The following is a 14079-nucleotide window of genomic DNA, read 5'->3' on the forward strand; positions in this document are numbered from 1 at the left end:
AGCCCGCAACTGCTGACTCTGATATTTATCGCTTTTATGTGGATTTTATGTGTTTTATGTGATTTTTCCTGTTTATGTGTTTCGATTTTTGGTGGTTTATTCACTTTTCATTCTCGATTTGATCGACACACACGACCCGCACTGCACATCTATCTCAAAACGTTAACAAATCGCTGCTACTTGTGGATAACCACATGCTGTGTTACTCACTTATGCTACGCTACTCGATGTGTACTCGCTAATCGCAATCGCCATTCTCGAATTCGCCGACTTTGAAGGATAGGTGAATACGTGCAATATGTGTAGGTGAATACGTGCAAAATACAGTATGGTTTCTGTGTTCTATCTGCCTTATGTGCTCCTGTGACCCTACGTGTTTACGTGCCTCTCTGTTTTACGTGCTTACGTGCTTCTATGATTATGTGTTTATGTGAGTGATTGTGTTCCTGAGCTCTATGAATAGTAGTTTAGGGCGGAGCGAGATACTATACTAGGGTTGATCGAAATTGTGTCTGAGGCCTGTGGCGATGTCAATTGCAGACAATGTCGTCATTCGGATCCTTTCATTCCCGAACCGCTCGCCACAATCATGATGACAAACGCATCGCCGCCCTCGTCGCTAAGCAAATGGCGAAAGTTATCCCCTAGATTGTTAGTGAGTTGAATGAGAATGGTAGCAAGTCTTCTGAAGAGTCCAGGACTGATTTGCCAAAGTCTACTTTTAGCTTCAAGCAGTTCAAAGCCTGCGACCTGAAAGAATTTACCAGCGAAGATGGGCCTACGGCCATGTTCCAATGGTTTGATTCGATCGAAGTCACCTTGCGCCAGAGTGGGTGTCCTGATAATCTCCGTACTCTTAAAGCTACGGGCGTCTTCCAATCCCGAGCTCTAGATTGGTGGACGGCCGAGAGAAACAAACGCGGAAATGATGTAATTTATGGGTTGACGTGGGATAAGTTGAAGGACGTTATGATGCAAGAGTTCTGTCCTCCCCACGAGCGCCAAAAGCTGGAGGACGAGTTCTGGCATATCAAGCAGAAAGATGGAGACAACGCTGGTTTGACTGCCCGCTTCAAGCAGCTAAGCATAATCTTTCCTAGCCAAGTTACTACGCCTGAAATCACCATCAAGAAGTATATCCGTGCTCTTCCGGATTGCTGATTTCGTTCAAGCTGCAAAGACGACAACAATTGAGGAAACCTTTTTACTCGCTGTTGAGATCAACGACAAGCGAGTCAAGTCTGGTTATTGGGATAAAGCCTCCAAGAATCTGTTGAGACCGCCGCTGCATCGCAGTCTTCAAAGTCCTATCGTCGCAAGAGGAAGAACAACAACAGTAACAAAAATTGCGCTGTCACCGCTGCTGCTCCGCTCCAATCAGTTCCTGATCAACCGCAGCCTCAACACCGCCAAGTAACGGCACCGGTTACCAACGCACCGCCGGCCAAGCGTGCGTACACTGGTCCTCACCCGGCTTGCCCTACTTGTACTTATCACCACCCAGTGGGAATCGCCTGCAGATACTGTGTGCATTGCAACATGTACGGCCACTTCACCGCCAACTGTCGTACAGGTCCACGTCAAGCTCCAGCTCCAGCTCAAGGTCAAGCTCCTGCTCAACAAGCTCTACTTCCTGCTCCTCAAGGCCAGCAAGCGGCTCCTGCGCCCCCGAACCATGCTAGAGCTTGCTTTGCGTGTGGTGATCCCAACCACTTCGCAAACATGTGCCCCAATCGAGTGGTGAAGCAAGAGCCACAACAATAGTAGCCCTAGCAGCATCAAAAGCAGCCAGCAGCCCGCGGACGTACTTTCAACATCAATGTCCATCAAGCTCAAGCCGATAACAATGTGGTCAATTGTACGTTCCTTGTGAATGGTATATATGCTTCGTGTTTATTTGATACTGGAGCCGATAACTGTTTTGTATCGTTTGAATTCGAAAAGCTTCTTGATCGTAAGCACGCCCATCTCCCCTCGACGTTCGACGTTGAAGTTGCCACCGGAAGAACCGTCGCTGTCAATTCTATTCTTCATGATTGTACTCTCGAACTCAACAATCACATCTTTCCTATCGACCTTATTCCGATGTAACTCGGTAGTTTTGACGTCATAGTAGGCATGGATTTTCTTCGTGAGAATCATGCTGAAGTTATTTGTTTCGATAAGATGATTCGCTTCTTGCTCGCTAATGGTGATCAATTGGGTGTTTACGGTGAAGTCGCGTCGAAGAAACTCCAACTCATGTCGTGTGTCCAGGCTAGCAAGTATCTCCGCAAGGAATACTAAGCTTTCTTAGCACACATTGTAGTAGCGGAGAAAAGGGAAGTTAAGGAGATAGACAAGGTGCCCGTGGTTCGTGATTTTCCTATTGTATTCCTTGACGACCTTCCGGGGTTACCTCCGAGTCGTGATATCGACTTTCGTATCGACTTCATTCCTGGAGCCAATCCTGTTGCTAGAGCTCCTTATCGACTCGCTCCGTTGTTGATGCACTTGTGTCTGTACTTTGTCTGTATTCGGTCTATATGTAAACGATGTCCTTGTCAGTCTTGTAAGTTGACCAAGTCAACCGTCCTCCTGGTTTGACTCAGTCAACAGTTAGTAAATATGTTTGTGAAGTGTCTGAGTCGAAGGATGAGCAATCGAAGGATTATGTCTATCCTTCGATTGGCTCGAAAGATAAACCACGAAGGATACTGATGGACAGTATATATGGATCCTTCGATGGCCATTGTGGTGGACAGATGGTCCCTCGGACAATCTGTCTAATCCTTCGACCAGACCTGCTGTGTATGGGTATAAATACCCATGAAGTGTGTTGTTTTGTGTGAGACTTGAGAGACTTGTGAGATAGATGCACACATAGAGAGAGTTTGAGAGCATTCTATCAAAACACACACACACACACTAGAGAGTTTGCAAGTTAGATTTGTAAACATTGTGCTTGTAACCGGAACCTTCATTCGTATTAATACAGTGGTGTTAATCGGTGAATCCTTGTGTGTTTGTGTTTATGCTTGTCTCATCCCGGTTTGCTTGCTAGCTTGGATTCCGCACTCGCTAGTGGGTTTGTATAACAAGGTTTAGGTTCGTCATCCTCTGAAGAGGGACCTACAAGTGGTATCAGAGCTAAGGCTCTTTACCTTGTTTAAAACCGGGTTTTTGTTCAAGTCTTGGGTCAGTTTTCGTCAGATCTGGAGATCTAACAGTCACCGTGTTCTTGCTGTGTTCATAATGTTCTTGATTTCTTCATATCTCGAAAGATCACAACAGAATCGATAGATCAAGCAGTTCTTCGAAGGGTCATCCTTTTATTATTCGAAAGATCATTCTTTTTCGAAAGGTCAACTTGTTGTTTTCGAAAGATCAAGATATTTTGTGGGAAAGATCAGATATTTATTCTTGTTCTTTTCGAAGGGTCATAACAACAGAATCGATAGATCATCAAAATTTTCTAAAGATCATTTTTCTTGTTCGAAGGATCAGATTCAACTTTGAAAGATCATCAGATTCAACGTTGCTTGTCTCGAAGGGTCAACCAACTGTTCAAAGGTCACATCAATCACCTTTACCCCTCAATAACATTGAAAGATGTGTTATTGACTGTCGTGCACCGCCCAACAAGAAATTAAAATAATTTCCAACATCGGCAATACTCGAAGGATCCGATATTAAATTCGAACTATCTGTTCCGAAGGATCCATTATTAATTCACGGCCCGATACCACCGCCCCAATTAACCACTAATTTTTGTTGTTGGTTGTAGTGAACCGCCAAAGGGGACCGCCTTTTTGTTGATTGGGGAACCACCCAAGACACCCACTAACCTTTGGGTTGTTTGTTGTCTGGGTTATCGGCCCAAGCACCGGCCAACAAGGAATTAAATAATTCAACATCGTCAATATCGAAGGATTAGATAAACTAGTCAAAAGACATTTGTTGGTTATTTTGCACCGCCCAAAGCACTACCTGTCTTTTGTTGATTGGTGTTGAAGAAAAAGGCCAACGGCCATGTGCTTCAATTAAAAGATATTTTTTGTGTGTGATCACCTCACAAGTCACCGCCCCAAAATTGACCAATAAATTTTGGTTGTTTATCACGGCCCACAAGAAAATAAAAAATATTTTTGGTTGTTGATTGGTGTGCACCTCCCAAGTATCAAATCAGCTTGTTCATTTGTTTGGTTGGTGATCACCGCCCAAGGCACCAACAAAGTGTCCAATAAGTTTCATTGACTATTGTTTATGTTCACAGCCCATGGCACCGACCCAAGTAACAAATTAATTTTGTTGATTGTTGTTTGTATCCACGGCCCAATGCACCGCCCAAGTAGCCAATAAATTTGATTATTTGTTTTGCAAAGCCCACGTTTAGAAAATCAACTTACGAAAGATCATTTTTCGAGACCGGTTTGGTGTTTATCTTTCGTGTGATCTTTCGGTTGATCCTTCGACAGTGAAAATACACGTGTACAAATTTTATCTCCATCAAGGGCCGAATCTCCCACACCATCTCGAATTACTGCAGAAATGGGAACAAACGGTCAATGGGATCCATCCGCGTGGACTACAACATCCTTGGCTCCGCAATCATCTGATACGCAATCATCTGCTTATCAATCTGAAATAGATTTCAGGAATGCTTGGATACAGGCTATTGCCCCACGTTCAGCTGCCATGATATCTGCAAATCAGTGGGCATCAGTTACCAATCAAAGGCAAAGTGAACCGAAAATAACAACAGATTGGTTTGGCAATCCAATACAAGTTCCTGTAAAGCCGACTCCAACCACAGACTTGTATGGAAATCCATTATCTTCAGTTGGTTTACAACACCATCGTTCTACTGTAGAACCATCATCTCTTGATTCAAAGAACAGTAGTCAGACAAAATCGGCGTTGTATGCTGAAATTGTCAAAGATGCAAGCAATGGTGAATCCTCGGGAAATGATGACAGTTCTGAACATGACAGAAGTTCAGATGAAGATGTTTCAACTTCAGTTGAGGGTGATACAACTTCAAGTTCAAGCGAGGATGGATCTAAATGTGAATCATCAAGGGAGGTTATTAATTCTGATGAAGAAAGGCCAACACCTGAGTGTGATTCCAGTCAGGTATGTGATTCTAAACCTGATTCTATTTCTGCTGTTGTTGAATGTGCTAAATGTCTAGAATATGCAGAAAAGGAAAGTCTTTTTGACATCACACACAAACACAATCAAGAATTGATTGTTGATCTGTCTAAAGCAACTGAAGCTAATTTATTTTTAACCAGAAATGAAAAGGAATTTAAAGAAACAATTGCGTCATTAAAATATGATGTTTCTGAATTACAAAAGGCTGTTTTGCGGAAACAACATGCTAATAATAATCTTATTGACACAATTGAAAAACAAATGGTAGAGTTAGCAACAGCTCGATGTGAATGTGAGACAATCAAGCAGAAATTGGAAAGCTATTCCAATTCCCGCTTTGTATTGGATCACATCATTGATGTTCAAAGGAAAAAGGGGGATACCAAATGTATTGGTTACAAATCATGTCCTCCCCCAATGAATCACAATTATTCCAAATTGCCTAATGACGAGGATATGCCCCGTTTTGAACCTACTGTGCCACTCGGTCCAGATGACTTTGCAGCAGGCCTCGGGTTCACAACTGGTACATCATCCTCGGGGCAATCAGAATCTGAGAACGTGACAGATACATCGTGTGTTAAGGAACAGAGTCCTCCCATTATTGAGGATGCTGATTCTTCGGACGATGAATCTGAAGAAATTGTGAAGCAACAGTCTGACTCGGTTACAACAGATATTCCTATCGAGAATCACATTCTGTGTGATCCACCAGTGAAACCGAGTAAGACTGAAAAGTCAAAGGCAATGGAATCCCTTGTAGTTAGCCCTGAAGGGAATAACTTGTTGTATACGCTCAAAGGAGATAGCAAGATCTACTCTGACAAAGATTTTTCAATTAAGAATGTAAATCAAGATTTAATTGAACAAATTTTTGAAGGACGTACTGATAAGTTTTTGGGAAACAAAGGTAGCAAAGTAACCGTAACCCAATGTGAACCAATTCCGTGTGAACAAGTTAGAAAACAATACGGAAACCAAAAACTACCGGTTGAGCGAAAACAACAAGTCAATTCTGGGAAGGGTAAGGGCCAAGTACAGGGAAAGAAGGCTCAGAACAAGAATGTTCAAGCACCAGAAATTCAGCAGCCTAAGACTGAACAACCAAAGGTTCAACAACCTAAAGTTGAGCAGTCTAAGGCTACTCAACCTAAGGCTACACAACCTAAAATTCAACAATCTAAGGTTGGGCAACCTAAGGTTCAAAAGGTGCAAAACAAAAGAGCTCCAGCTAAGAAAAGAGAACAGAAAGTGAACTTTGTTGGATCAAAGGGTACGGACAAACTTGAAACATTTCAAAATAAATCTAACATTGATTTTGTAAAACAAGTTAGAATTTTAAAACGAAATGATCAGAACAATTATACCCAACACACAAATGGATGTGACTTAGGTCCAAGCACATCTAGATCACAAAGTTCAGTGTCTGGTTCTCCGTCTGGTCATCAACATGTTTCTCCGAGGCTTGTAGAGCGGAGAATGTGTTTTGAATGTGGTACAATTGGACATATAATTCGAAATTGTCCATATCTTCATAAGTTGAAAGCAAAGGTTGATGATCCCCGTGAACAACATCATGCCGCCCAAGATAATAGAAAAGGCAAACAGGGCGAAAACAAGAAAAAGGATCGGAAGATAAACTTCGTGAAATCAAGAGGGACTGATAAAATTGATACTTTCAAAAACAAATCCAACAAGGATTCTGTTAAGCAAAGTAAAATTTTGAAAAGAAACAGTCAAAACAACTATACACAACAAACAAACGGTTGTGATGTAGGACCAAGTACCTCAAGATCACGAAGTTCATCATCCAGCTGTTACAGTTATGATACTCCGAGGTTTGTTGAGCGGAGATCATGCTTTGAATGCTGTGAGTATGGTCACATCATTAAGAATTGTCCATATCTCACCAAGAGAAAGTCAAAAATTGAAGCCCCCCATGGTAACAATTACCATAAAAGATCTGTTTCACCAAAACAGGACCCTCGTCTTGTTAAACAACGAGAAAAGAAACAGAAAAAGAAACAAAGAAAAGAAGTTGAAAAGGCTTTGAAACCGGAGGTTATCCAAACAAAATCTATTAAATCAGATGATAAACATGAAAAACAGAAAGAGATTTGGATACCAAAACCGGTAACTGTTTCAGGGGGAGCTACATCAATTCCGAATCATCGGGAAATGGATGTTACAATTCTCGATGATGACGGACGACCCAAGTCTGTGAAGGCTTGGGTCCCCCTCTCCAACTAATCTCTGAATGAGTGTGCAGGATGTTCCAGGAGGAACTATTGATAGTTTTAGGATTGTTGATAGTGGAGCGTCCATGCACAAGATTGGCAACATAAGACTCCGAAATATTGTTGCATCTAGGAGAATGTTGTTGCCATTGATGGAGAGAGAAAGGAAAGAAAAGGAAAAGAAGAAGAATATGTTGGTGAAAGAATGTGGTTTTTAATCGGGTTCTCAGGAAAGAATACAATGAACGATGTGCAGATGCCGTGGTGTAGATTGAACATCCGCACACCGCTTCTGAAAGAGAAAGACAAAGACCTTTTGCTGGTGCAATGTGGAAGACCAGCCGGAACCAAAGGTTTTTGATCGTGTTGCTGTGAAGAGATTTTTCAGTAGCTACAAAATCGACTTTGAAGTCCACATCCAGTGGATGTCCAGTTTGGGAGAGTGCTCAGATTCCTTGCAATGCACGAAGCAGTTGCAGTATACGGTTTTTAAATTTCTAATTTCTCCTATACTTGTTGATTTTTAGGCTGCTATATGAATTATATCGTCTTGTACAGCACTCTTTGGCCTGACACGTTGATCTCGAATATCACCTCACACGTGATTGTTTCTTTATGAAACTCGTCAATGTTGTTATGGTCCGCACCGCTTACCGACGTGCCAACTGATTTTCCCAAAATTCGATAAATCATTTCTGATTAAAATTAATTTTGGTAAACGGCATTGAGGTAAAACACGAGTCGAAACCAACATCGGAAAATCATTTTTGTAAATACCTTGTGTTTTAAATTTCTCTTAGTTTATTGATTTTAGGGGGATTAAATCCAAAAATCTGAAAATCCAAAAACATCGAAAAATTCAAAAACACAAAAACAATAGAAAAGCAAAAATGAGTTTCCTGGCGAGCAAAAGAGAAAATGATAGTACATCAGTGGTCTACTCAAACCTCTTTAAACCTTAAATGAAAAATGATAAGCAGCTCTATATAAGATGTATCGGTAGGCTCACAATCATTTTAAAGTGTGCAGGGTGATATAAATCTTAAACCGACTGAAGACCAGGTGGGAACCATTCATTGACATATGGTCTTAGTACCGAAATTTCGTTTGATAGATTGTCGAGGTTCTGAGATATTCGGTCTTTATGCTGCTTATCATCTGGGTATCATGGTTGTATCTTTTACCGAAAAATAACGGGGACGCAAGTCTAGATCTTCCATGATACCATACATACGTGTACATAATTCATTCTGCATTCGACCTCAATAAGTGATAAACAATCACATGTCCAATCAAATAAGTGATAAAATATCACATTTTTCCGGGAGTCAAGTTCGTCTCTCTGCTGTACGAAAGTACTGACCTGTTCACGGACTTGCTCCTGTGCCCTCATGCATATGAAAATCAAGTTCCTCATCAATAAGTGATTCTATCACATAGGGCTTGTTTTCAATCAAAATAAGTGAGTTTCTCACATCATATACGGCCAAACAGATGATAATCGGTATACTCACTGGTAAGATGAACCCTCGTGCATACCTTGATACGGGAATGTGTCGTGATATGGATGAACACTGGTCGGTAAGTATAAATCATACCTTAACGTATCCCCTTGCCATAATTACATCTGATAAGTTGAGCTTAAGTGGACAACAATACCGATAATTGTTATAGGATGCTTATCTTAATGTTAATTAATTGAACAACAGGAGTGTTTTGGCATGACCATACACTGATATGATTCTCTTACCCTCGAAACTCACAAAAAGAATGTCTGTATATATTTATTTACTGCTTTCAGTATTTACATTTAGAAAATTCAAAAATACCAAAAAGATTTTAGGTGTGTTTTAATATAAACTTTATAAAAGCCAAAAAGATTTTATTTCTATTTTATTTTCGATCGTACGATGTTGGAACTCGAGTCTTCGTTGCCTGAAACCTGAACGAAAACCGAAATGACTAAATCTTCATAAACGGTCGAAATTTGCATGTTTTGAAAGTTGAAATCTGAATTTGATAAATTTGAAAAACTTTCAGACTGTCGGACGGTGTTTGATTGTGACATGGTCATCCGTGTGTCACTTGTTTATGATTAACTATATTCCAAGCAGTTGTTCTCATTATGCGTTTAGATTTCTTGCATGTGCAGATTCTAAAGGCTAGGAGAACATGGTCGATGACAAAGCTTTGGAATGAAGACACGACCTGAAGGCACTCAAATGATGAAGATGATCGAGTTGCCGCTGGCCATCATCAACTCCACAAGGATCTCACTTCATAAAGATAAAGTATTTCACGAGCATAACTCAAGGGGGAGCTTATGTTAAGGGGGAGTTTGTTAACACACTTCCTACATGATACGGGTAGTTTGTTGATACACTCTCTGCTTTCAATACGTGAAGACTTTGAAGATCCTCCGACATTGAAGACTTGAAAGGACATCAGAGTTTTGAGAACTCGAAGACCAAAGACCATCGAAGTTCGAGACGAGTCTACAACTATAGAAGATAAAGACAAAGCTACAGCCAAGGGGGAGTTTGTTGATGCACTTGTGTCTGTACTTTGTCTGTATTCGGTCTATATGTAAACGATGTCCTTGTCAGTCTTGTAAGTTGACCAAGTCAACCGTCCTCCTGGTTTGACTCAGTCAACAGTTAGTAAATATGTTTGTGAAGTGTCTGAGTCGAAGGATGAGCAATCGAAGGATTATGTCTATCCTTCGATTGGCTCGAAAGATAAACCACGAAGGATACTGATGGACAGTATATATGGATCCTTCGATGGCCATTGTGGTGGACAGATGGTCCCTCGGACAATCTGTCTAATCCTTCGACCAGACCTGCTGTGTATGGGTATAAATACCCATGAAGTGTGTTGTTTTGTGTGAGACTTGAGAGACTTGTGAGATAGATGCACACATAGAGAGAGTTTGAGAGCATTCTATCAAAACACACACACACACACACACTAGAGAGTTTGCAAGTTAGATTTGTAAACATTGTGCTTGTAACCGGAACCTTCATTCGTATTAATACAGTGGTGTTAATCGGTGAATCCTTGTGTGTTTGTGTTTATGCTTGTCTCATCCCGGTTTGCTTGCTAGCTTGGATTCCGCACTCGCTAGTGGGTTTGTATAACAAGGTTTAGGTTCGTCATCCTCCGAAGAGGGACCTACAAGATTGGGCTGCATGGTTGTGAAAAGAGAAACGGGTCTTCAATACTTCAGGACTCTCCTTAGTATTCTCACACTTCCATACTATGATGTGGCAGTGTTGGCACAGCTTGATGTAATCAATCGAGCTAAAGAACATATGGTGGATTTATTCGCGAAGAAAATCAGGTTAGAGAGAAGATTGGGCTGGAAGGATCCTCTGTACAAGCCTCAATTTCCAAGATACGAGCAGATCAAGTTCACTCTTGATCCAGAAACTAACACTGCTCGTTATCGTTTGGTATACGATCCTCCTAGGGTGATGAAGAAGATTCCGTTACTGAAAATGAAGACTGACTTTCTTGAAAATTTCCGCTGCTGGGTTTATGATGCGGATACCGGTGAAGCTGTGATCTTGTTCAGAGACAATTCGGAGAACTTCAGGATAATCGATCCGATGTGGATTACAAATATGTCCAGATCGGATATTATTATTTTGAAGGATCATGAAATCAATTACTTAGTTCAGGATCGAGATCAAGCCATGAAGTTTCAAAGGATGGCCCGATACTGCTTCAACTTGTTAATCAACGCAGGAAGTGCATGGTCGTCGCATCATTTAGCCGTGGAAAGGGCGTTAGAGACTTAAGACACGAAGACCGAGACAAAGCTACAGCCAAGGGGGAGTTTGTTGGTGCACTTTGTGTCTGTACTTTGTCTGTATTTTGTAATGTATAAAACGATGTCTTTTGTCTGTTGTGTTTACGTCTTTGTAATGTTGTAATGTTGTTTATGTGTTGATATGTGTGTTGATAAAGTCAACCATCCTCCTGGTTTGACTTGGCCAAACAACAACACTTAGGGTCTGAAAGATAACATGTCTCGAAGGATGTCATCGAAGGATGTTTAGTATCCTTCGATGACCTCGAAAGATGATGTTTCGGTGGATCTTTATGGACCTCGAAGGATATACAATCCTTCGAGGTATGTCTAGATCCTTCGAGATCTTTCGATAGCTTTTCTGGTCGATAGATGATCCTTCGACCAGGATTCCTATCCTTCGTGCATGGGTATCTATTATGGGTATATATATCCCATGAGGGTTTCACTCCTCAGTAGTTCTGTCCAAGTTAGTGTTCATTGTTGAGAGCTTTTGTGTGTGTGAACCCAAGTCTTGTAAGAGTGTATTTTCAGTTTGGTCAAGGTCTGTAACCGTGTCCACTGAAATACAAGAGAAAACTTTGATACTTGCTTGTCTACTCTTTCTCTTGTTCACTTTGCTTTCATATAAACTCCGGTTTGCTTGCTAGCTTGGATTCCGCACTTGCTAGTGGGTTAAACATAACAAGGAATAGGTTAAACCTCAACCTCCGAGGGACCTACATCCGTCCGAAATGCGCGAACTCTCGAGTCAGCTCCAGGAGTTGCTTGATAAAGGCTTCATTCTCCCTAGCACCTCTCCTTGGGGCGCACCAGTCCTTTTCGTTAAAAAGAAGGATGGGTCGTTTCAGATGTGCATCGACTATAGGGAGTTGAATAAGCTAACAATCAAGAATCGCTATCCCTTGCTTGTAATCGATGATTTGTTTGATGAGTTACAAGGTGCTACTTGTTTCTCGAAGATCGATCTACGCTCAGGCTATCACCAACTACGCATTCAAGAGGAGGATATACCTAAAACCGCTTTTCGCACTCGTTACGACCACTACGAGTTCGTTGTCATGCCTTTTGGTTTAACCAACACACCCGCGGTTTTCATGGATCTGATGAATCGCGTGTGTAAACCATTTCTTGACCGCTTCGTCATTGTGTTTATCGATGATATCCTTATCTATTCCAAGTCAAACACCAAACACGCGCAACATCTACGTTTGGTTCTCGAACTACTCCAAGGGAATCAACTCTATGCCAAGTTCTCCAAGTGCGAATTTTGGCTGGAGGAGGTTCAATTCCTCGGTCATATTGTCAATAGTCAAGGTATTCACGTCGACCCCGCAAAGATCGAAGCTGTTAAGAGTTGGGTTACACCTAAGAACCCGTCTGAAGTCCATTCTTTTCTCGGACTAGCGGGCTATTATCACCGATTTATCAAAGGATTCTCTAAAATCGCTGTGCCGTTTACCTCCCTCACGCATAAAGATAAGCCTTTTGTTTGGGTAACCAAACAAGAGACTACCTTTCAAACCCTCAAGCACATGCTCTACAATGCTCTCGTCCTTGCTCTACCCGACGGAAACAATGACTTCATTGTCTATTGTGATGCCTCGAACCTTGGTCTTGATTGTGTTCTCATGCAACGAGACAAGGTTATCGCTTACGCATCTCGTCAGCTCAAGATCTACGAGAAGAACTATACAACCCACGACCTTGAGCTAGGCGCAATTGTTTTTGCGTTGAAGATTTGGCGACACTACCTTTATGGTACCAAGTGTACGGTCTTCACCGACCATAGGAGCCTACAACACATCTTCAGCCAAAAAGAACTGAATATGCGTCAACGTCGATGGGTGGAACTTCTCAATGATTATGACTATGAGATTCGTTATCATCCTGGCAAAGCAAATGTCGTTGCCGACGCTCTAAGCCGACGAAGCTATTTGCATAGCGCTCGTAATGTTCACGCCCAGCATCATCTCGAAACTCTCATCCGCAAAGCCCAACATGCTTGTTTCACCGAACGCACTTTGAAGAAGGAAAGGATTCTCAACGATGGAGACCAGCTAGTGAATAAGTCGAATGGGATATTCCATTATCTGGACCAAATTTGGATCCCCAAGCGGACAAATTTACGACAGATTCTGATGGACGAAGCCCACAAGTCTCGATATTCTATTCATCCCGGTGCTGATAAAATGTACCAAGACATTCGCTACAAGTACTGGTAGCCGGGCATGAAGAAAGATATCGCTCTTTATGTTTCGAAGTGCCTGACTTGCTCGAAAGTCAAGGTCGAGCACCAAAGACCCTCTGGCTTACTCGTCCAACCCGAGATCCCCATGTGGAAATGGGAGAGTATAGCTATGGACTTCATAACGAAACCTCCGCGCACGCCATCAAGTCATGACAACATATGGGTTGTTGTTGACCGCTTGACTAAATCTGCTCATTTTCTGCCGATACGAGAAGACTACAAGGTAGAAAAATTAGCCCGAATTTACACCAATGAGATCAGATGTCGACATGGGACGCCTCGCGACATCATCTCTGACCGTGATGGTCGGTTTACCTTGCGTCTATAGGAAACGTTTCAACCCGCTCTCGGTACTACGCTTAATCTAAGTACCGCTTTCCATCCCCAAACCGACAGTCAGACTGAAAGAACGATTCATACCCTTGAAGACATGCTTCACTCGTGTGTCATAGATTTCGGTGGTAATTGGGATGCATACTTACCTTTAGTCGAATTCTCGTACAATAACAGTTATCATTCCAGCATTCAAATGGCACCATTTGAGGCATTATATGGAAGAAGATGTCGATCGCCTATTGTAAGGCACGAGATCGGAGACTCGCAAATAACCGATCCTGAGCTGTTGCAAGAAACGATTGACA

The sequence above is a fragment of the Helianthus annuus genome, chromosome 2 (assembly GCF_002127325.2).
Source record: "Helianthus annuus cultivar XRQ/B chromosome 2, HanXRQr2.0-SUNRISE, whole genome shotgun sequence".
Lineage (NCBI taxonomy): Eukaryota > Viridiplantae > Streptophyta > Magnoliopsida > Asterales > Asteraceae > Helianthus > Helianthus annuus.